Consider the following 26,276-nt stretch of genomic DNA (forward strand, 5'->3'; position numbering starts at 1 on the left):
ACCCCATGTGGGTCTGTGGTGGTGGTAGCCACAGGGTGAGGCCCCTCTGCTTCTGCAAAGTTGAGAAAAAAGTGGGAAGGACTTTGTCTTGTGGTTTGGGTGGCAGCTCAGCTGCAGTAAATAGAACACCAAGTAGATTTGAAAGATTTTTGCCTCCAGGCCCTGGCTCTTAGATGGCATTTCTGGACCAATCTGGGGCCTAGGGGAATGTACCACCTTGGAGAATGACACAAGCCTGGCTGGTTTTACCACCTCCTGATTGTAGAGCCATAGGAGCATCAGCAAACGTAGGCGGTAGACAGGTAGTGGCTACAGCATACCCTGGGTAAGAACCAGTGCTGAACTTGCTTCAGGTCTGACCCAGTATAGTCACAGTGGTGGTGTCCACAGGAGTGCTTGTGTCACCCAACCCCACGTTCCAGGCAGCTCAGCAGAAAGAGAGACTCTGAGAGAAAGTAAGGGAAGAGAACAACAATCTCTGCCTGGTAATCCTGAAAATTCTTCCAGGTCTTATCCAACATCACCAACATGGTACCTCTATATGTCTGCACAATCATGGAATTACTTATATTACATTCCTGATGATGCAGATACAACTTGTATCACAACACTCAAGTTCTTTTAAATACCTGGAAAACCTTCTCAAGGAGGATGAGTACAAACAAGCCCAGGCTGTGAAGACTGCAATAAATATCAAATTCTTCAATGCCCAGACACAGACAAACATACCAAGCATCAAGACCATCCAGGAAAGCATGACCTCACCAAATGAACCGGATAAAGCACCAGAGACCATTCCTGGAGAAACAGAGATAGGTGAATTTTCAGACACAGAATTCATAATAGCTGTTTTGGGGAAACTCACACAAATTCAAGATAACACAGAGAAAGAATTCAGAATTCTAACAGACAAATTTAATAAAGAGGTTGAGATGATTTAAAAGAATCAAGTAGAAATTCTGGAGCTGAAAAATACAATTGGCATACTGAAACATCCATCAGAGTCTTTTAATAGTAGAATTGATCAAGAAGAATTAGTGCAAGTAAAGGCAAGCTATTTTAAACCATACACTCTAAGGAGGTTTTTAAAAAGAAATAAAAAACAATGAAGCACCCCCACAGGTTCAAGAAAATAAACACAAAAGGGCAAATCTAAGAGTTATTGGGCTTAAAAAGGAGGTAGAAAAAAAGATAGGGGTAGAAAGTTTACTCAAAAGAATAACAGAGAACTTCCCAAACCTAGAGAAAGATATCAATATCCAAGTACGAGGAAGTTATAGAACACCAAGCAGATTTAACCCAAAGAAGACTAACTGAAGACATTTAATAATCAGTCTCCCAAAGATTAAGGATAAACCATCCTAAAAGCAGGAAGAGAAATGAAACTAATAACATACAATGGAGCACCAATACATCTGGCAGCAGACTTTTCAGTGAAAATGTTACAGGCCAAGAGATAGTGACATGATATATTTAAAGTGCTGAAGGAAAAAATCTTTTACTCTAGAATAGTATATCCAGTGAAAATATCCTTCAAATATGAAGGAAAAGTACTTTCCCAGAAAAACAAAAGCTGAGGGATTTCATCAACACCAGACTTGTTCTACAAGAAATGCTAAAGGGAGTACTTAAGTCAGAAAGAAAAGGATATTAATAAGCAATAAGCAATCACCTGAACGTACAACTCTCACTGGTAATAGTAAGTACACAGAATATTATAACTCTGTAACTGTGGTGTGTAAACTACTCATATCCTAAGTAGAAAGACTAACTGATGAACCAATAAGAAGTAATAACAAAAGCAACTTTTCAAGACTTAGAAAGTACAATAAGATATAAATAGAATGAAAAAGAAGTTACAAAGCAGGGGGACAAATCGAGTTTTTATTCGTTTTCTTTTTGCTTGTTTGTTTTTGCAGACAATGTTAACTAGTTATCAATTTAAAATAATGGATTATAAGATAGTATTTGCAAGCCTCATCATAATCTCTAACAGGAAAACATACAATGGATACACGAAAAATAAAAAAACAAGAAATTAAATTATATCACAAGAGAAAATCACCTAAAGGAAGGCAGGAAGGAGAGAAAGAAGAAAGAAAAAACCATGAAACAACCAGAAAACAAATAACAAAATGACAAGAGTAAGTCTTTATCCACAATAACATTCAATGTAAATAGACTAAGCTCTCCAATCGAAAGAATTAAAAAACATGACCCACCTGTTGTGACAAAGAAACACACTTCACCTATAAAGATACATGTAGACTGAAAAATAAGGGGATGGAAAAAGATATTCCATGCCAGTGGAAAGAAAAAAAGAGCAGGAGTTGTTATATCAGACAAAATAGATTTCAAGACTGAAACTATAAGAAGAGATAAAGAAGGTCACTCTAAAATGATAAAGGGGTCAATTCAGCAAGAAGATATAACAATTTTAAATAAATATGCACCCAACACCAGAGCACCTACATATATAAACCAATATTATTAGAGCTAAAGAGAGAGAAAGGCTCCAATGCAATCACAGCTGGAGACTTCAACACTCCACTTTCAGCACTGGACAAATCTTCCAAACAGAAAACCAACAAAGAAGCATTGGAGTTAATCTGCACTAAAGACCAAATGGATCTAATAGATATTTACAAAACATTTCATCCAAGAACTGCAGAATACGCATTCTTTTCCTTAGGACATAGATTATTCTCACGGATAAACCATATGTTAGGTCACAAAACAAGTCTTAAAACATTCAAAAAAACTGAAATAATATCAAGCACCTTCTATGACTACAATGGAATAAAACTAGAAATGAATAAAAAGAGGAATTCGGGAAACTATATAAAAATGTGGAAATTAAACAATATGCTCCTGAGTGATAAGTAGGTCAATGAAGAGAGTAAGAAGGAAATTGAAATATGTCTTGAAACAAATGCTAATGGAAACACAGCACACCAAAGCCTATGGGATACAGCAAAAGCAGTACTAAGAGGGACGTTTATAGCTATAAGGGCCTACATCAAAAAATAAGAAAAACATCAAATAAAACATCAAATGATGCATCTTCAAGAACTAGAAAAGCAATGGTAAACCAAACTCAAAATTACGGGAAGAAAAGAAATAATAAAAATCAGAGCAGAAATAAATGGCATCAAAATGAAGAAAACAATACAAAAGATCAATAAAACAAAAGTTTGTATTTTAAAAGTTAAATAAAATTGACAAATATTTAGCCAGACTAAGAAAAAAGAAGACACAAATAAAATCGGAAATGAAAAAGGATACATTACAATTGATACTGCAGAAATTCAAAGGATCATTAAAGGCTATGAGCAACTACATGCCAATAAATTGAAAAACCTAGGAGAAATGGACAAATTCTAGACACATACAACCTACGAAGATTGAATCAAGAAGAAGTCCAAAACCTGAACAGAGCAATAACAAGCAACAATATTGAAGTTGCAATAAAAAGTCATCTGGTAAAGAAAAACCCAGGCCCCAGTGATTTCACTGCTGAATTCTACCCAACATTTAAAGTACTAACCCCAACCCTGTTCAAACTATTCTGAAAAATAGTGGAGAAGGGAATACTTTCAGACTCATTCTACAAGGCCAGTATTACCCCGATAGCAAAACCAGACAGATAAATCAAATAAAGAAAACTACAAGCCAATATCTCAGATGAATATTGATGCAAAAATCCTTAACAAACTATTAACAAACCAAATTCAACAATACATTAGAAAGATCATTCATCATGAATGATCCAAGTGGGATTTATCCCTGGGATGCAAGGATGGTTGAATATATGCAAATCAATCAATGTGATACATCATATCAAAAGGATGAAGTATAAAAACCATATGATTATTTCAATTGATGCTGAATACGCATTTGGCAAAATTCAACATCCTTTCATGATTAAAAATAATACCCTCAAAAAACTGGGTATAGAAGGAAAATACCTTGATATCATAAAGGCCATATATGAGAGACCCATAGCTAGTAACATACTAAATGGAGAAAAACTGAAAGCCTTTCCTCTAAGATCTGGAACCCAACAAGGATGGCCGCTGTCACCACTGTTTTTCAACATAGCACTGAAAGTTCTAGCGAGAGCAATCAAGAGAAAGAAATAAAGGGCATCCAATTTGGAAATGCAGAAGTCAAATTATCCTTGTTTGCATATGATATGATCTTATATATGGAAAAATCTAAAGACTCTACTGAAAAACTATTAGAACTGATAAACAAATTCAGAAAAGTTGCAGGATACAAAATCTATATGCGAAAATCAGTAATAATTCTACATACCAATAGGGACTAATCTGAAAAAGAAATCAAGAAAATAATCCCATTAACAATACCTACAAATAAAATGAAATACCTAGGAATTAACATGACCAAAGACAGTAAAGATCTATACAAGGAAAACTATAAAACATTGATGCAAAAAAATTTAAGAGCACACAAAACAATGGAAAAATGGACCATGTTTATGGAGTGTAAGAATCACTATTGTTAAAATGTCCATAATTCACAAAGCAATCTGCAGATTCAATAAAATCCATATCAAAATACCAATGACATTCTTCAAAAGCGGTTGAAAAAACAATCCTAAAATTTATATGGAACTACAAAAGATCCAAAGCTATCCTAACCAAAAAGAACAAAACAGGAGGAATCACATTACCTAACTTGAGCTAATATTACAGAGCCATAGTAACCAAAACAGCATAGAACTGGCATAAAAACACTAGACCAGTGGATCAGAATTGAGAACTCCAAAATGAATCCATGCATCTATAGTAAACTCATTTTTTACAAAGACACCAAGAACATATATTGGGGAAAGGCCATCTCTTCTATAACTGGTGCTGGGAAAACTGGATATTCATATGCAGAAGGATGAAACTGGACCCCTATCTCTCACCATATACAAAAATCAAATAAAAATGGATTAAAGACTTAAATCTAAAACCTCACACTATGAAACGACTAAAAGTAAACATTGGGAAAACTCTCCAGGACATTAGATTGGACAAAGGTTTCTTGAGTAATACCCCACAAGCACAAGCTACCAAAGCAAAAGTGGACAAATGGGATCATGTCCAGTTAAAAAATTTCTGCATAGCAAAGGGAACAATAAACAAAGTGAAGAGACAACCCACAAAATGGGAGAATATATTTGCAAACTATCCATCTGACAAGGGATTAATAACCAGAATATAAGAAGATTAAACAACTCTATAGGAAAAAAATCTCATAATCAGATTTTTTTAATGGGCAATGTGTCTGAATAGACAATCCTCCAAAGAAGACATACAAATGGCAATCAGGTACATAAAAAGGGGCTCAACACCATTGATCATCAGATAAATGCAAGTCAAAACTACAGTAAGATATCATCTCACCCCATTTAAAATGGCTTTTATCCAAAAACAGGCAATAATAAAAACTGGAAAGGATGTGGAGAAAAGGGAACCCTCATACACCTTTGGAGGGATTTGTAAATTACTACAGCCACTATGGAGAACAGTATGGAAGTTCCTCAAAAAAACTAAAAGTAGAGTTACGATATGATCCAGCAATCCCACTGCTGGGTATATATCCAAAAGAAAGGAAGTCAGTATATCGAAGAGTTATCTGCACTCTCATGTTTGTTGCAGCACTATTCACAATAGCTAAGATTTGGAAGCAATGTAAGGGTCCATCAACAGATGAATACATTTTTAAAATATGGTATATATACACAATGGAGTACTAATCAGCCATAAAGAAGAATTAGATCTTGTCATTTGCAACAACATAAATGGAACTGGAGGATATTATGTTAAGTGAAATATGCCAGGCACAGAAAGACAAATATTACATGTTCCCACTCATTTGTGGGAGCTAAAAAATAAAACAATTGAACTGTTGGACATAGAGAAAAGAAGGATTGTTACTAGAGGCTGGGAAGGGCTGTAGGGGGATGGGGAGGATGTGGGGATGGTTAATGGGTACAAAAAAATAGTTAGAAAAACTGATTAAGACCTAGTATTTGCCAGCACAACAGATTGACTATAGTCAAAAAATAATTTAATTATACATTTTAAAATAACTAAAAGCATATAATTGGATTGCTTGCAACACAAAGAATAAATGCTTGAGGGGATTGATACCCCATTCTTCATAATGTGCTTATTTCACATTGCAGGCCTGTATGAAAACATCGCACATATGCCATAAATGTATACACCTACTATGTACCCACAAAAAATTTAAAAATTTAAAAATAATAAATAAAATGGGAGATTGACATTATGAAAAAATATAAAAGACATAGAAACATAGAATCCACATAAATGGCTTAAAAATGAAAATATTAACATCTCTACAGAAGCAGAGACCATTTTTTACAAAATTTAACACAACTTTATAATAAAAACTTTGTAAATTAGGAATATATAGAATTTCCCTAACCTAAAGAAAACTTCTATATAATTCCTACAATAAATATCTTTCAGGAGTATTCCTTTTATTTGTTAGTATAGAAATTGTTTAATGATTTTTAAGAGAAATATTATAAATTTTGGAAAACAGTATAATGAGCTTCAGTTGTTACAGCTATTCACCCAGCTGCTTCGTTAACACCCTGATACAGTTTGGCTGTGTCCTCACCCAGAATTTCATCTTGAATTGTAATCCCCACATGTCAAGGACAGAACCAGGTGGAAGTAATCCGATCATGGGGGCAGTTTCCCCCATGCTGTTCTCATGATAATGAGTGAGTCACCTGAGATCTGATGGTTTTATAAGCGTCTGACATTTCCCCTGCTTGCACTCACTCTGTCCTGCCGCCCTCTGAAGAAGAAAGTGCCTGTTTATCCTTTGCCTTCTGCCATGATTGTAAGTTTCCCGAGGCCACCCAAACCATGTGGAACTGTGAGTCAATTAAAATTCTTTCCTCTATAAATTACCAAGTGTCAGGTATTTCTTCATAGCAGTGTGAGAATGAACGGACTAATACACACCCAATCCCCTTGCACCCTTTGAATTACATTGAAGTAGATCCCTGTCATCATATTTTTCATCTGCAGATATTTCTGAATGTATCGCTCAACAAAAAGATACATTTCAAGAATCTTTGAAAACAAAGAATATCATTATCAATAATAAACAGTAAGTATAATATTTTAATATCATTCAATATCTAGTCAATGTTTAAACTTCCTCAGTTATTTATAAATGTTTTGTTAAAGTTTGTTTGAATTATATTTCCAAAAATGCCCGTACATAGCAAGTTTATATTTTTGACTTTCTGTTTATCAAAGAATGCCACTCTTATTTTCTGCTATTTATTTTTGTGGAAACAAAACAAAACAAAACACTGAATTGGTTGTTTTGTAGTATTTCACTCAATCTGGATTTGACTAATTGCATCCCTCTTAGTTAGTTGAACATGCTCCGCACTCTCTTGTGTTTTATGTAAATTGTTGATTATATATATATCCTGATTTGCATTTTAGCAAAACAGCTTCATAAATGGTATTGCACCCTTTTGCTAGAAGACCCAAAATACCTGGTGCACTCTCTGTTATGATGACAACCACTGATAGGCATTGTTTTTTCCAATTATAGTTACAAAAAGATGGTATTCTAGTTTTATTATTTCTTCACTTACTAGCTAAAATGCTTCTATAAAGAAACACCTTAAGATAACATTTGTGCTAGAAAGGTAAGAAAAATACTATTTTATTTTCAAATAAATGAATGAATTTGTTTTTTTTCATCCCCCCAAGTTGACCAATGAATGTGATGGGGTGTGTGTTTGTGTCTGTGTGTGTGTGTGTGTGTACAGGTGTATATGTTATGAAATACTTATGAGTGTAAACATATTTTAAAACATATTTATGCTTTCCATTTGTCATATTTATTATTATTCATTCTCGAAATGTCCCATTTGAGGGAAGATGAAATTCTTCTCTAGTTGATTTGATATTATTCAAATATTATTTAATAACTTTTTTGTTTACCAGTGTGACCAGATGTTCTAGGCTTATCTACATTTTTATCCCCGTATGTATAATCTTCAATTTCCACAACGAGAACTAATTTTATTTTTGAATCTCTTTTTTTACCCATGTTTCTGTAGATATTGCTTTTTATTTATTTCCCCTGTATCCCTTAGTGTGCTTTCTATTTTCAGGCCATCACTTCCTGTTTTCTGGTCATCTTTTCTTGAGTTCTTAGATGTATGCTTTGTAGTATTCCTGCATAACTATCATTGCTCTTTCAAGGATTTGATTTTGTAAGTTTTCTGTTTGTTGTTTTAATTCTTATTATAATATTAAGTTATAATTTTCATCTGCTTTGTGGAAGCCATTTCCAGATAGGTTTTATTCCCTTTGTGTAGAAATATATGTTGCTCTTGTTCATTGTTTATCCTATAGTATTCTTGTGTGTAGGCAAAGCTTCCTCATTTCTTGTTACCTGTATTTAAATGGGATGGATTTTTCTAGACTTCTAATAGGAGGATGGGATGGAAGATACAGGGTATGCTAGGGTAGTATTCCAAGCGTCACAGCTTCCAGCTCCCTCCTCTGTCCCTACAGTGAATATCTTAAGGTATTGTCCTTTCTGTAGCCAATTTTGCTCTGGCTCTTAGAGCACAGCCTGGTTCAGGTGAACTACCTTTGCCATCCTGGATCTCTGAGTTCCCATCGCAGCCCTTGCTTACACCACAATGCATTCTTAGAAACTGCTTTTACTGCAACATTTTGCTATCTGCCACCTGTGGGCCCCTGAGCACTTTCTGAGCCTTAGTTCTCTATTCCTTCTCCAGTGATCTTGAGGTGTTCAATCTCAGTTATGCTCACACTGGTTCCCTCTCAGTGAGATGTTCTCATTTGGGAGGCAACTATTGGCTGGAGATGTATGGACATGCCAGCCCTTAGAACTCCTCTGCCCACCTTGTTCTTCCCCATAGTCCCCTCACAATGTCACGCTTCCCACGTAGCTTCACCTTTGATGGAATGTATATACAACTGGGAATCTGTTGATTTTTTGAGTCTCCTAGTTTTAATGAAAATATAATTTGAAGTTGTGACTTGTAAAATTTCTCCTTGTTTTCTCCGTATGAATTGTAGGAGAAAGAAGATATTTCAAAATTAGTTGCTTGATTATAAAACTGTTGGCTATAAGCTGCTTGCTTATAAAGTTTAATTTCAAAAACTTTTATAAATAGAAGAGTATGTATCATCTGCTAAGGGTTGTCAAGGACCGGTCTCAGTGCCATGTACTGTGAATATAATGACTCAGTACAGCAAACCTGAGGGCTAATTACTGCCCCCAGGAAGCATGCTGGTTGGGTATTCAAGTCTGCACTGTAAGCAGGTGCAGCCAGGCTGGGGCTCCAGGAAAGGCTCAGACAGGGGGATTTCAGATAGACTGGCCCCATTCCACAGCCAAGAGCATGCTGCTCTGTCCAGGTCCGACAGTCACCAAAGGCCAATGCCACCTAGAGGAGCATGGCAAGCCTTAGGGGACGGGCACCTGTGGCTGTGGTCCACTGCAGCCATTCCTGCACCAAGCCCTCTGGACTCCACAAAGCCTGGAGTCTTGCCCATGCCACCACTCTAAACAGTTCTCCCTGCCAGCTAACATGTCCATGGGGGATCATGTGATCTCCTGCAGCTAGGATTCTGGAGGCAGTGAAGCTTCAGCAGCAGCTGCCTCAGGAAACAGGGAGGAGGTCATGGCCCCTCCTCCTGGCAGGTCTGTGTGCCACAGGCACCATATCAGGCAGGTGTACCATGGGAGGCTGGCATGTACCCTGCCACTTCTACCCCTGGCAGGTCACGTAGACCAGACTTTGGGGCTCTCCACACCTCCCCAGAGTGTCCCTCAGCCCCTTAGGTGTTCTGCAGCACTGCCAGCCCTAAATACCTCTCTAGTGCCTGCCTTGGCTTTTTTTTTTTTCCCCTGTGTATGCATCACACTTTACCGTTTCTTTGCATGTGTCGTATTTTTTTGTTGAGAATTTGACATTTTAGATATTTTATTATTGCAACTTTGGGTACTGACCCACTCCAGAAGTGGTTGTGATCTTTGCTGGTTTTTTACTTGCTAGTTTGTTTAATGTCTTGGGTGAACTATTCCTGTAAGTCTATTTCCCACTCAGCGTGTAGCCTCAGTTATTTTTCTATTTTTGTCTTTCAACCTGACTATCTGGGGGGTCACCCCTGTGTAATTATAAGGCACTTACTTCACAAAGATTACACTTAAGCCCCATTTCACTAGATACATGTTTACTCTCTACCATGAGATGTTTGTGTGGCTTGAAGGTTACTATCTTAATTCAAGGAGTTTACGGTTTTATGCCCCATTCATCCTGGCACTAGTAGTTTGGTGGTTCCCTCTAGTGGTAACTCTGTATAGAGTGCAGCCTTGGGCATATACTCAGTCTTCCATACAATCATGGATGACCGTGATATTATTTTTAAGCCCGTATTTTTAGGAGTCACCCCTGAATTAGAGTAGCTGATTGTTCAGTCAGTGTCTTTTCAAAGGTTTTATTTAAGCACCTTGTGCCAAAAAGACTTCTTCCCTGCATAAATGGGTCTGTTTATGGCTCTGCCCCATGTCTTTCTCTGATTGCTTCTCAGTGGGTGTAGCATAGTGTATATCCACAGGCTTCACAAACAGGGTTGACCGTGATCCTAGGAAGACGCTACATTGGCTATCTCTTTCCCTGGTAATCACTATTAAATTCCTGGCTGTTCTGTTGTTTTGCTTATATCAGAAATACCACCCATAGTTCACCAAGGTCTTCACTGTTTTCAACAACACACTTAGGCATGACTTCTCCACTCACTGTTCCAAATAATGTCCACTCCCTCATGCACAACTGAGGAGCTATTTACTCTTAAAGCTTGACTTTACTCCTGGACAGAACCCTTGTGTCTCTGCACTGAAGCTGCTGGTGGGAACCCACTTTTCCAGAGTAACACCCCTATTCTAAGAATGGGCACTGGGGACTGGAATATCAGCCCCAGTCTTGTCAGCTTGCCCCTCCAGACATGGAACCTCCACTCTACCAGCAAGGTAGTAGCTAGACAGTTGGGGCCAGTATCCTTTGCCTGCAGTACCTAAGGTAGACCTTTAACCCTATGAGTGGAGATAAGGTGTGAGAAGAGAGACCAGTTCTTCTGCACACCTAGAATAAGGCTTCCACACCTCAGAAGTAAGAGGAATGAGACACAGCAGCAGCCTTCACATCCTCGGACGAAAATATATCCCCAGGCAGCTGGGTGAAAGGGATCTACCATATTCTTTTTTGCACATGCCTGGGGTAGAACTTTTGGAACAAATAACTGGGAATGGATGGATAACGGACCAAGTTGTGGCTCAAATGCCTCACACGCTCGGTGTTCTGACCAAAACTTAGTAAATTCTCTTTAACAAATGTGTCTCCTAATGCTCTGTGGTTTTAGGAATATCTCCAGAGACTTCAAAATATTTTTTTCTTTTATAATTTTCACTGGTTTAATTGCTTTACTAGGGAGGGAGTCTAACATGTTCCTTATTCCATCATTTCAGAAGCTCCATCTTCAGTATTTATTTTGTATTTTTTATGCCCATAGTTTCTAGCCCAGTATCTTCGTGCTTGATGTTCAGTATCTCCTCATTTGTTATTGCTAAAAGAATGAATGAATGAAGTTCCCAGAAAAATGTCTGGCAAGCTCTCCAGTATGGTGTTACTGTGTCCTGCACCGTTACTCCTCCCCATGACTTGACTCAAATTTGGGAAGATGGTCTTAGTCCTTACTTTCTCCCACATCAATGGGAGCACTGTTTCTTTCTAGCAGATAGAAGATAGGCTTTATGCATCCTCCCTTCTTTATGCAACATTGTATATTCAGTGTCTGGGGACATTTAAAATGGTCTAAAAATTTCTTTCAAAAATCTACAGGCAAATCAGGTTTTAGTAATCTATCATGCCACCCCAAAAGTTTTAATGTGGGTATAAAGATTTATTGTGGCACTGGACCATACATCTAGTGATTTCCGATCTGTATTACTTTATAGTAAAACAAAACAAAATCAAATTATTTTCTCCATAATAGCCGTAACATTTTTTGAAGAATGCAACTGGTGTCTCTTAGAATCATCTTTACTCTTGACTTTAAAAATATCAAAGAATACTACTGGCATCCTTAAGTCATTGATCTGGGTTTATGCTCTCAGCCTATACCTAGATTGAATACAGTGAACTGGTTTCTGATCAATACCGTCGGAATCTACCCTCTTGTGAACTGGACGTTACTTCTTTTATGCAGCCAAAGATGGCAGCGGATGGGCTGTGGTATTAAGTATTGCCAGATGTTTTGTGGCTTATGTTCTGAGAGTCATCACTGCAATATACACATTTCTAAATAAAAATGCATCTATAAGAGGCTGAGCTGCAGTTCTAATAGGGCACAGTTCCCATATGCCCTTAGAGCTCTCTATTTTTGCCCAATATCATGATCAATTGTGAAAAGTGAGTGCCTGGTATATGTTCTGGGTCTGAGAAAATACCTTCGCTTTCTCTTGTATTGAACAGTGATTATTTCTTACCTTATAACTTCTAAAATTTTCTCTTTTTATTTCCCCTTATCCACAGAATCTCAGTTGAATTCTATTTTATATAAGCTAATATGCTTCTTTTTATATCCATTATTTTATATTCCTCTAAGGGTGTCTTAAAGGGCTCTTAGGACATATGCACTTGGAAAAAATACTTACTTATTTTTTAGCTAACAATTTCCCTAGCTTTCTCCAAAGTGAAAACACGTGGGAAACTTACTGATTTCACAGGATTATACATTGCATAAATGTTGATACAAGGAAACTGAGACAGAGAGGGGAGCATTTTAGTTAACTAGTGATGATATGGGCCTTGCCAAATAATTGTCAGGGAGTCCACATTTAAACTCACTAAATAAAATAATGAACACATGGGAGGGGTGGAGTGCCAGCAGCGAACTATTCATTTCCACTGGGCGTTCATCCGTTTGTCTCTCAGAGGATTCATAACTACCAACAATTTGTTATTTCTCATTTTGTTGACCTGGAAAATATTATTTTTGATACCAGCATCAAAGAGAACAACTGTTTATGTAATCATAGACTTTTGCTTCAGAAGCATGCATGGCTTTAACTTTATTCCAGGGGTGAAAATAATATTTGTAGTGAGCAATTTGACTACTAAGCTATTAATCAAATGAGAAGGATTCAGAAGAACTGATTTTAATTCTGGTCTACCACCAACATACTGTGAATGAGTTTCAATGGCTGAATACCTGAATGCTTTCAAATACAGAATGGCAATGTCAAAGTCTGGTTTTCCTGCCTCCCAACTTTTCTGATTGCAAATGAAATGTGAATTTGTTATGATATGTGAATATTTTCAAAAAGAACTTCTTCATGAGGACTTAAAATATACAAAGCAAGCAGTAAAAACAATAAAAAATATATTTTCAACAGAATATAACACAAATATAAATACTAAGTTCTTCATTTAAGCCAAAATGTGGATAAAATGGCTCCTTTTGTTATTAACAAAGTGGGCCTAGAATACATGCAATCTCCAATTTGTACCGTCTACACACATTGTTATTTAAGGAATTTTATTTTGTACCGTGTACAATCACATTCGTTTAAGTGTGTGTGTGTGTGTGTGTGTATACATATATATTTAAATGTAAGTATACATATAAAGATACACACAAATATAAGCATGTATACATACACACTTAAATATAAGTATACATATGTATATATGTGATCATACATATATGTGTATATACATATATATATAGAGAGAGAGAGAGAGGCTCATGATTCTACAGGCTGTACAAGCATGGTGCTGACATCTTCTAGGGAGGCCTCAGGGGGCTTTTACTCATAACAGAAGGTAAAGCAGGAGCAGGCATATCAGACGGCGACAGATGGAGCAAGAGGAATGATGGAGGGAAGATGCCACATGCTTTTAAACAACCATATATGGTGAGAACTCATGATCTTGAGAACCAAGCCATAAGGGATCTTCTGCCATGACCCAAACACTTCCCACCAGGCCCCACCTCCAACATTGGAGATTACAATTCAACATGAGATTTAGAGGGGACAAAATTCTAACTATATTAATTATATTTAATATAAAAATAATACATAAATATTATATATAATTAAAAGTGCTTTTAAACATTTTCTTGGAAAAACTCTCAAAATCTAAAACTCAGTACTTCATTAATGAAGAATAATTCAATATTTATTTTTGTCAGAAATAACAAGAACATATTAAGAATTGGTGTGTGTGCGTGTGTGTGTGTGTGTGTGTGTAATTAAATAATTTTATTCCTCACAAATAATGGTATACTTGGAATTATTTGAGATGTGTCCAGTCTGGGATTATTTGGAAAGTAATAGCTGTTTAGACACATAACACTTTCTGTGATAGTAACATTTTTATAAGGGAATAAGTATAGTCTTTCCTAACATAAAACTACACAAAATTCAGCAATTTTAATAAGCCAACTTAAATTATACATTTTATCTCTCTTAACTATAAACGTGGCAATTTCAAAGTGATGTATGAAAACAAAACACTATAAATACTTGCAGAAGGTATGCTTTATCTCCTAACTACATTCCACTCCTTTTGCTAGAAAGCAGGATGGTAGTTGTCTTAGCACTGCCAAAGGAATTCAGAGTGTAGACAGTGCGTGATTTCAATAATACCATAAAATAGGCTGGATAATTTGTTTGGATAATAATACATTTGAATCTTTATTTTTTACTCAGTACCAAAGATGAGACTCATTTTTTTAAGGTCAATGAAATATGCAATTAAAAGTTACTTTCACATACCTTCCGTCCATGGGTGTCAGTGCAAATTCTCTGGGTTCACTTCTCCATAGATCTGTATAGAATCATACAAAATCATTCATGCAAACTGACCTGAAATAGCTTTGAAGTATTGAAAATTCCATTTTACAAGTTCTTCTGATCAGTAACAAAGTGGTACATCTTCATCTTGATAAAAGCCCCAAAGTATTTTCATTCATTGAAGTGCCTGATTTTGTGGGTTTTGAGAGTAGGAAGGAGTAATGGGGAGAGCAGGTCATTAAAAAAAAAAAACAGAGTGCAATCAGCACCAGGAAGGTGGCAGTATGCTGCTTTAAAAGAATTAAACAAATTGACCCTCTTCTGAATATTTCACTCTGTCTTTGACTAACACTTATTCATTACAATAGCCATTATGCATAAATCAACAGGCCTGGAGAGAGTGGGACACAAAAATAATTACATTATGGTTTATTTCACTTAACATAATGTCCTCCAGTTTCATCCATTCTATCACAAATAATAGTATCTCCTTTTTTTTAAGGCTGAATAGTATTCCATGTGTATATACACCACTTTTTTTAATCCATTCATCCAACTAGGGGCACTTATGTTGGTGCCATATCTTGGCTATTATGAATAGTGCTGCAATAAATATGGGATTGCAGCACAAAAAATGATAACTATGTGATATAATACATTTGTTAATTAGCTAGATTTAACTATTTCAAAATGTATATTATATATAATTTAAAGCATCATGGTGTAGATGATAAATTTATACAATTTTATCCATCAATTTAAAAAATCAAATTTTGTTAGCTGGGTGTGGTGGCAGGCACCTGTAGTCCCAGCTACTCGGGAGGCTGAGGCAGGAGAATCGCTTGAACCCGGGAGGCAGAGGTTGCAGTGAGCCAAGATTGTGCTGCCATCCACCTAAAATGTGTCTTGTTCCTCCTTGCCTTCCACCATGATTGTGATGCCTCCCCAGCCATGTGGAACTGTAAGTCCATTAAACCTCTTTCTTTTGTAAATTGCCCAGCCTCAGGTATGTCTTTATCAGCAGTGTGAAAACGGATTAATACAGTAAATGGGTACCAGTAGAGTGGAGTGCTGCTGAAAAGATACCCAAAAATGTGAAAGTGATTTTGGAACTGGGTAACAGGCAGAGGTTGGAACAGTTTAAACAGCTCTGAAAACAACAACAACAACAACAACAACAACAACAGAAAAAACGTGGGAAAGTTTGGAACTTCCTAGAGACTTGTTGATTGGCTTTGACCAAAATGCTGATAATAATATGGACAACGAAATCCCAGCTGAGGTGGTCTCAGATGGAGATGAGGAACTTGTTGGGAACTGGAGCAAAGGTGACTCTTGTTATGTTTTATCAAAGAGACTAGTGGCATTGTGCCCCACCCTAGAGATTTGTGGAACTTTGAAATTCAGAGAGATGATTTACAGTATCTGGTGAAGAAAATTTCTAAGCAGCAAGGCATTCAAGAGGTGACTTGGGTGCTGTTAAAGGCATTCAGTTTTAAAAGGGAAACAGAGCATAAAAGTTCAGAAAATCTGCAGCCCGACAATGCAATAGAAAAGAAAATCCCATTTTCTGAGGAGAAATTCAAACTGGCTGCAGAAATTTGCATAAGTAATGAAGAGCCTAATGTTAATCACCAAGACAATGGGGAAAGTGTCACCAGGGCATGTCAGAGACCTTTGCAGCAGCCCCTTCCATCACAGGCCCAGAGGTTTAGGAGGAAAAAATGGGTTCGTGGGCCGGGCCCAGGGTCCCTCTGCTGTGTGCAGTCTAGGGACTTGGTGCCCTGTGTCCCAGCTGCTCCAGCTGTGACTATAAGGGGTCAACATACAGCTCAGGCTATTGCTTCAGAGGGTGGAATCCCCAGGCCTTGGCAGCTTCCATGTGGTATTGAGCCTGTGGGTGCACAGAAGTCAAGAATTGAGATTTGGGAACCTCCGCCTGGATTTCAGAAGATGTATGGAAATGCCTGGATGCCCAGGTAAAAGTTTGCTGCAGGGACAGGGCCCTCATAGAGAACCTCTGCTAGGGCAGAGTGGAAGGGAAATTTGGGGTACAAGCCCCCACACAGAGTCCCTACTGGGGTACTGCCTAGTGGAGCTGTGAGAAGAGGGCCACCACCCTCCAGACCCCAAAATGACAGATCCACAAACAGCTTGCACTGTGCACCTGGAAAAGCCACACTCAATGCCAGCCCAAGAAGGCAGTTGGGAGGGAGGCTATACCCTGCAACGCCACAGGAGTCAAGCTGCCCAAGACCATGGGAATCCACCTCTTGCATCAGTGTGACCTGGATGTGAGACATGGAGTCAAAGGAGATCATTTTGGAGCTTTAATATTTGACTGCCCCAGTGGATTCTGGACTTGCATGGGGCCTGTACCCGCTTTGTTCAGGCTCATAGGCAGAAGGGACTTGCTTTGTCTCAGATGAGACTTTGGACTGTGGACTTTTGAGTTAAAGCTGAAATGAGTTAAGATTTTGGAGGACTGTTGGGATACCATGATTGGTTTTGAAATGTAAGGACATGAGATTTGGGAGCGGCCAGGGGCAGAATGATATGGTTTGGCTGTGTCTGTCCCCACCCAAATCTCATCTTAAAATCCCACATGTCATGGGAGGGACCCAGGCAGGCCTTTCCCATGCTGTTCTCATGATAGTGAATAAGTCTCACGAGACCTGATGATTTTATAAAAAGGAATTTCCCTGCACACACTCTCTCTTTGCCTGCCACCATCCACCTAAGATGTGACTTGCTCCTCCTTGCCTTGCTCCTCTCTGCCTTCTGCCATGATTGTTACGCGGCTCCAGCCATGTGGAACTGTAAGTCCATTAAACCTTTCTTTTGTAAATTGCCCAGTCTCGGGTATGTCTTTATCAGCAGCATGAAAATGGACTAATACAGTGACCATGTAATTTGTCTTCCCAAATGGGACACATTTGAAAGTAAAAGATAGTACTATGAACAATTATACAGGGGCAATAGGCATAAACCAGGACTGTCCCACAAAAACACTACATATGTCTTTGTTTAGCAGCTTCTGATAAAGATTACTGGTTACAGAGGAAATCAGTGACATTCAGATACAAGGAGAAATGCTACTAGTCTCACAATACTTGCATGTAAATTAGGGAAAAAATGAGTTCTTTTCTCCTGGTAGATGTATACAGCTCAATACCAGGGTATATGAATTTGGTTACTTTGTGCAGTAAGTGGTCTTCACAATCATATGCAATAGCCTTATATATGGATTTGTTTTAATGAAATCAAGGCAGAAAAAGTGTTTTTGAAGAAGTTTGAATTTGAGGAAAGAGGGCTTGAATTTGAATCACTGACAAATAATAACGGATACAAGAAGTGTGGCTGAAATAGCTGATTGTAAATTTCCAAGTGGAGTTTGGCATGAAGTTCAAGTACGATAGAATTGTATTCATTATCATTAGGCACCAATACTTCTAGAACCATACATTTTCAGGCTTTCGGCTGGTTTTTTCTTTCTCCCTTATCTCAGTTACTCAACTTTTCTTAGTATACCATGTAGGGATTTCACCTTGGTATAATCTAGACTATCTTTCTGATAGAAGGCTAACACCTATAAAGTATTATTTGGAACAAGAATATTTAATGTACAAATTATAAACTATATTTTACTAAGCCACTATTGCCCTGTTGGTTTCTTGGTAACTCACTCCATATTTTAGAATTATAGCAAGGGCATAGTCTCTTAGTCTAAGACATTTGAACACAAAATATTCTTAAGCTGTGAGTACTGTTTTTTTTCCACTATTTCAAAAAAAATACCGATAACTATCAAAAACTTCTACTGACCAACCAGGGCCCTAGACATCTTAATAAACATTGAGATGTGAATTTTATTTTTAGACTTTCCATTTAAACTTAAATCCACTAGATAATTGTCAACTATATTTTCAGCTTTCTGTTGTGTAGATGCAGTTTAAATATTAATTTCCATAGGAGAAATACAAATAAACTAAGAAAGTGAAATTTAAAACAAACAACACTCCTTGTTTTTATTTTTAAGATAGTCTTCCCAAAATGTCCCTTGAAAATCTCTAAGAAAGAGCAGAGTTAATTTCCTTAGTGGAACAAAATGTCCTGACTAATCAAAATAATATTTTCAGATCTCTTATTCAAAGGATTACGGTTTAGTTAAAGAATAAGGAGTAAGGAAGTTATGTTTGATGCAAAACAAGCCTGGCACCAGTAGGGATGCTACTTCAGGAATAATATATTGTCCTTATTACTCTGCTGATATATAGTTATGACAATAAATAGACATTATCTTAAGGTGATAACAGCATTCTACCAGATCCAGAATAGATAAATTGCATCGTGTAGTTTCTTGATTTAATATACACATGAATTTTTAAAAGACCAAAGCAAAACTTATTTCTATATGGAAATGACAAGGAATGAAGAGACAAAGATAACTGCGTGTGCTTTGTTCAACCCTGCTGTCATGTATTGCATCGCATTGAAAACATTTTTATTCAATTTTAAACCTGTTGATTGATGAGCTATTTTTAGTATTCTTTCTCTTGGAAATGTACCAGGTATGTACACACATAATGCAATTTGTTTCTCACATACAAAACACTTTAAATTGAGTAAAAACAAACAGCTTTCTAATTTCATGACATGTGGAAAAGAAATTATATTATGAATTTGCAGTAAAAATGAAATGATAGAAGTGAATTCCCTCATCTATTCTTCTTCAACTTGAGGGGATCTTAACTAAGAAAGTGGTATAGAAGGTAGTATGAGCCAATAATAAAACCAACTATTAAAAAACATTACATTTTTAAATGTTCTAGTAATGTATTGATCTGCATATTACCCCAGCACTTTTACATAACTTGTAAATTTTGAAAGTTTGCCTTTGTGGCAAGTTAATGACAATGAGCGCTATCTCTTTCAATTTAGGAAAATTCGTCTATTTAAAGTGACCTGTACTTACAGCTTTGTTTTTTTTTTTTTTTTTTTTTTCGTTTTTGAGACGGAGTCTTGTTCTGTTGCCCAGGCTGGAGTGCAGTGGTGCGATCTTGGCTTATTGCAATCTCCACCTCCCGGGTTAAAGTGATTCTCCTTCCTCAGCCTCCCAAGTAGCTGGGACTACAGGTACACACCACCACACTGGGCTAATTTTTGTGTTTTTAGTAGAGACGGGGTTTCACTATGTTGGCCAGGTTGGTTTCGAACTCCTGACCTCAGGTGATCCACCTGTCTTGGCCTCCAAAAGTGCTGGGATTACAGGCATGAGCCACCGTGCCCGGCCCTAACTTTGTAATTTGAAAGCTATCGAGCCAGTACAAGAAATAAAATCCTGCCTCTATGATAATAGATTTAGAAGCCTCTAATGCAACATTGCTAGTAATACGATTTTGGAAGCAATTTTAGCCCACAAAGTCAAGCAATGATCTGTAGGATTGATTTTACTTCACTGAGGGTATATTAATGTGCCATTACTTTGGATTTCAGAAATAACAAATGTGTTTCACTATATACATGAAAACAGTGAAGTCAAGGTTGATTTTGAATTACTACATTATTTAATACACATACACCTATTTTTAAAAATATTATTTAAAATTAGATATTTGGGAACTATTATAATGTGGCGGGTTAATTTTCTGTGGTTTCTAACAGGTAAACTTCTGTTGATCAAATGCATTATTGTAATCTATTATGATACAAAAATGCTCTGTGTTAGGACATATGGATAAGTTCCAGTTTCTAGGCTGACCTTAAAGTGCTAATTTTGGTCTTCTGGTAATAAGGACAGAGATTAATCATGAGTTTTCCCGCTAGACGTGAAAAATAATAATTTATTTCATATTTGGGAATGTGAATTTCAAAAGATGAAAAAACATCGTCAATAGTTAATGCCATCTAGTGCTGAACACATAGCAATGGCAAAGAATGGGTGAAATGCTGTAACAACACAGAAAATATACAGAGTACAGAGCCACCTAGTGGTTATTTTAGCATTTCAAAATAGTCATATCTACTTGGATAAATGAATTATTAAGTATTAGGTGTCCCACAATTCTAAAACATTTTCAGTTTTTAGATGGCATCAAATTTAATTTCATTCCATGAATCTTGACTGTCTGTAATAAAGGTCAGCAAACAATGGCCTGTGGGCAAAATGTAGCTTACCACCTATTTCTGCATAGTGCATAAGCTAACAATGGTTTTTACATTTGTATATAGTTGAAAAACCCCAAAGAAAAATAATACTTTGTGACACATGAAGATTCTATAAAATTGTAATTTTATTGCTTATATATATTTTTGCTTATATATAATTTTATTGCTTATATATAACTGGAACACAACCTTGCTCATTTGTTTACATGTCTCTCGTTGCTTTGGACTACAATGAAAGAGAAAAGTAGTTGGAACTATACGTGGCCTGTAAAGCCTAAAATTTACTATCGGGCCCTTTACAAAAAACAAATTTGTTGGCTTCTACTCTAAAATATGTTGCAATTTGAAAAACACGCCAAGAAAGAAAGAATGCATGCATATATTTTATGTACTATGTGTAATATAAAATGTGATATACGAAATGGTATCACTCTGGTTCAAAACACAAAAATAAAGTTCAGGAAGCTATTTCAAGAAGATTGCCTGCATTACCTGCAAAAAGAAAACAGAAACAAACAAAAAACCAGGAACTTGCCTTGAACCTTTGAACTGGGCCAAACTGCAATGACCACAACATCCTGGAAAACAGCCGGATTTCACCAACACTGCAAATTCCTGAACAGCAACAACCAATGAACTACGGATTTGTGTACTAAGCCAGCTGCCTCCACCAATGATCATTCTTTCAAAGCAACTTGTGTAATCACCTTTAGCTTCCCTTCAAAAACCCTTACTTCCCTCCCTTTCTTCTGAACGCAATTTGGCTTCTAGCCAAATATGTGTCTTCCAAATAGCAATTCCTAAGACACCAATAAATGCCTAGTCTTACTGCACTGCAGTGTGGTCTTTCGCCTCTTGGTTGACAGTAATATATGTGTTTGTACATCTGTGTAAATCTGGTTTCTTTACTATATCTATTATTCATATCATTTATTTTGTTCCAATTATACATTATAATTATATGTATATATATTATATACAATTATACATTATATGTATATTATATGATTTTTTTGTACAGCTTTATTCTTGGGGATTCTAGGACACAGGCTTCAAGTTTTGGCTCCATTATTGTTTTCTTTATCCTTTTCTCCATTGATGGTTCATGCAGCTTCCTGAGTGCACAAAGCCTCCAAGACATTCCTGTGATCCATAGCCCCACATTGGACTGTCCAAGTGTGCTTCACACCATCTGGGTGATTTCTTTACAAAGGCCCCACAGGGGTGAAGAGTTGTAAATCATTGCTTGGCATTTCCAAAGGGCTCAATAGATGGACATTCTATTAGCACTGCATGAGGAGGAGAGGCCAGCCTCCATCTTCCCTGTCCAGAGATTTTGATAGTATGATGCCTCTATAAAATGGAATGAAGCCCAAAAGAAATATAGTGATGCCAACGCTAAAGGGTGGAAAACTCCAGTAAAATTACTCTAAGAAATAATCAGGCATTGTGGCTGCCTTTTACATGTGAAAAGGGAAGGATGCAAAACTGCAAGAGAGAGATGAATTAATGTATTTCTGCTGCTGTGGACATTAGGCTGCTGTGATTGTGGCAAAATGATTTTGAAACATTCGTGAGATTTGCCTGATATTTATCTTCTCAGACTTCCCTGACAAATATAATTAATTTATAGTTTGGTTTGTAAAACATTGAGACATAACAAACATTAAAATACATTTTTAAGATGCACTGGTTTGAAGATCACCATTTAAATTTTTATTCCTCCTTGCATTTTACAACCTTAATTTTACTAATAACGATGCTATTTGAAGATAATACCAAGAAGAAATTTTTATATAAATAGAATATAGAAACTTCATATGAGGTCTCTACTCTAACCCCTTTTGCCCAATAGAAGAGGCTCCTCGTGAATATTTTTGTCAATACCTGTTAAGAAACAGAAATAATTGGGGTTGTAATTGCTCCACATTCTGGCCAACACTTATCTTTTGTGGTTGTTGGTGTTTTGTTTTGTTTTTTCATGACAGCCATCTTAAGAGGTAGGAGGTAAAATGTCATCGTGATTGTGACTTGCATTTTCATTATTATTAATATAAAATATTTCACGTTATCTGAAATCTGTAGCTCTGAAATATGAGTATTGATATAAACATTATTGATGAGGAAATTGAAATAAGAATGATTAAATTATCTGTCCAACCTAAAACAGCTTGTAGGTGGTGAAGCTTTGTTTTGAATCAAGATCATTGTTTTAAATTAATAAGTATAGTGCTTAGTACCAGTTGAGGTTTAATAATACATCTATTGTATTACTAATTTTGTACCACATTTATAATAAAACTAAAATGTTTATTATTGTTGAAAAATGAAGCAATTAGTGTTCTGTTGGAGAATGGAGTTACAGCGGTGCTGAGCCAGGGACCCAGCATCACCTCAATTGTTTCTGGCCCAGCAAGATCTTTCCTATTACCTTCCCAAGGGAAGTGCATAAAAGGCACAGAAAAGAAGAACAATCTTTGTTATTCAATGGGGTTTTAGCTCCAAATTCCAAAGTAGAGCACTGCAAAGCAACATAGATCACCTGGAAGGCTAAATAATCCTTGGTCTAGAGGACAGAAGACATAGAACCCAGAATCAAAGCAGTCTAAGTGGTCTTCTAGCTTTCAAGGCCACAACACCAAATTTATTATTTACTATTTTAATTAGAAAAAAAGGCTGCACCCAATTTTCATCTTAATTGCTGGCCCTTGGACCCCACTTCCATGAACGAGAAAAGGTGCGTAAATGGAGAAAAAAAGGTAAAGCCATCCAGATGAGGCCAAACCCTATGGGTGAGGAAGAAGTGAGGGTGTGAGGTAGGGTGAAAAAGATCAAGTTCATTTGACAGGACTCTTTAAGGACTTAGAACACTAAATCCAATCAAGGATTGACCCACTAAATAAGGACCCTTGCATACTGGATGCACTGTGTGTGTGTGTGTGTGTGTGTGTGTGTGTGTGTGTGTGTGTGTGTGTGTGTGTTGATCATAACTATATATTGAAGAAAGAATAATGAAAAAAGGAGACCTTGAATGTTTCAGAAAGACTGTAGATTTACTAATGGAGAAGTTGCCTATTCATTTGTTTAACATTTGGAGTTCTATTTTTATTAATTTAAATTCTACCTCTATTTCCCTTATAACTTCCGCTCAACGATTACTTCTAGTTTTACTTCTAGTTCTGCCTTCTGGAAATATACATATAAAGTTGATGTGACACATTTGCTCATGAAACTGGAGCAATTACAAGATTTATCCTTTATCACATCAGATGCAAAACTTGATCACTACTCCCTCCCTACACATACATACACACAGAGGCAGCAAAAAGTTAACATCTGAATGCATAAAGAATTTAAAGTATAATAATAAAGAAAAAAAAGAATGCCGAATTTATAGATATGATCCCAAAAGCAAGGCAACAAAAGCAAAAAAAAGAAAAATAGGATTACATTAAACTAAAAAGCTCCTGCAAAGCAAACGAAATAGTCAACAGAGTGAAGAGACAACCTAAAGAATGGGAGAAAATCTTTGCAAAGCATACATCTGATAAAGGGTTAATATCCAAAATATATAAGGGACTCAAACAACTCAATAATAAACAACCCGATTTTAAAATGGGCAAAGGATCTGAACAGACATTTCTCAAAAAAAAGGTATACAAATGGCCAACAGACATGAAAAAATGCTCAACATCCCTAATTATCAGAGAAATGCAAATTAAAACAATGAAATATTACCTTGTATTTGTTAGAATGCTTACTAACAAAAAGGTGAAACATAAGTGTTGGAAGAATATGAGGAAAAGAAAGCCATTGTACAATGTTGGTGGGAATGGAAATTAGCACCGCAATTATGGAAAATAGTATGGAGGTTCATCAAAAAATTAAAAATAGAATTACCATATAATCCAGCAATCCTACTACTGCTTATATATCCAAAGAAAATGAAATCAGTAAGTTGAAGAGACATTTTCACTCCCATATTCACTGCAGCATTATGCACAATAGCCAAAATATGGAATCAACTTAAATATCCATCAACTGCTGAATGGATAGAGAAAACGTGGTAAATATGTACAATAGAATACTAGTCAGCCTTTAAAAAGAAGAAATTCTGTTATTTGACACAGCATAGATGAAACTCGATGACATTATGTTGAGTGAAATAAGCCAAGACACAGACAGACAAATACTGCATGAGCTCACTTATATGTGGAATCTAAACAGTTAAACTCACAGACACAGAGAATAAAATGGTGGTCCTAGAGTCTTAGTGGGAGGATTGGACAGATGTTGGTCAAAGGATACAAAATTTCAGTTACATGGGAGTAATAAGTTCAAAAGATCTATTGTACAACATGATGACTATAGTTTATAACAGCATATTGTATTTTTGTAAATTGCTAAGAGATTAGATCTTAAGTGTTCTCACCACAAAAAAATTTAAGTATGTAAGATAATGGATATGTTAATTAGCTTGATTTAGCCATTGTACATGGTGTTAAATATACGTGATTTTTATTTGCCAACTAAAAAGGTTTTTTAAAAAAAATAAAAGGAACCTGACTTAAGGATACCATAATCTTTTAAAGTGGGCTGCTGACAAATCTGCCTAATCCTTGCCCTAGAAAGACACATTCTTTATTATCCTGAATAGTGAACAAATAGGCCCTTTGTTGCCTATCCCAGAAGGAGACAATATTTCTGTCTTTCAAGTTGTTCGCCATACAAACATCCTTGAAAAGATAGTTTAGGACAAAAGCTAATTCAAGGTGTGCAAAATGCAAGGGACCCATGGAAAATTATCTCCCAAATATATATGTGTGTGTATATATATATAAAATTTATACTCATAAAAGTTAATTTTTGCATAAATTGGATCCATTTTTTAGTGACATGCTTTTCTTTATGGACATCTTACCTTGTCAGTATACCTCATTCTTCTTAACAGCTACACAGTATTGCATAGGGTCAACATGCCATAATTTATTATAATTCTGAACTACTTCCCTATTAATGTTCATTTAAATTTTCCCCGATATCTTGCTGTTACCAAAAGATGCTGGGATAGATATGCTTTTGTAACGATGCTTCAGTATTTCTATAGCAAAGATTAATAAAAAATGAAATTTCTTTCTCAAAACACGAGCATTGAAACATTTGAAGGATAGGTACAAGTTGTCTATGTC

The 26,276-nt window shown here is 36.4% G+C and overlaps 1 protein-coding gene across 1 annotated transcript in view; it reads right to left on the reverse strand.

The window, feature by feature from the left end:
• The window catches only part of LOC107971164 (collagen alpha-1(XXIII) chain), a 273,306-nt gene that overhangs the window by 203,198 nt on the left and 43,832 nt on the right, over positions 1–26,276 (reverse strand). Inside the window, exon 2 of the mRNA XM_054676477.1 lies at positions 14,902–14,953. The gene's annotated coding sequence lies outside the window, so the exon portion shown is untranslated. The remainder of the gene's footprint in view (positions 1–14,901; positions 14,954–26,276) is intronic.

Source organism: Pan troglodytes, chromosome X, assembly GCF_028858775.2.
Source record: "Pan troglodytes isolate AG18354 chromosome X, NHGRI_mPanTro3-v2.0_pri, whole genome shotgun sequence".
Classification (NCBI taxonomy): Eukaryota; Metazoa; Chordata; class Mammalia; order Primates; family Hominidae; genus Pan; species Pan troglodytes.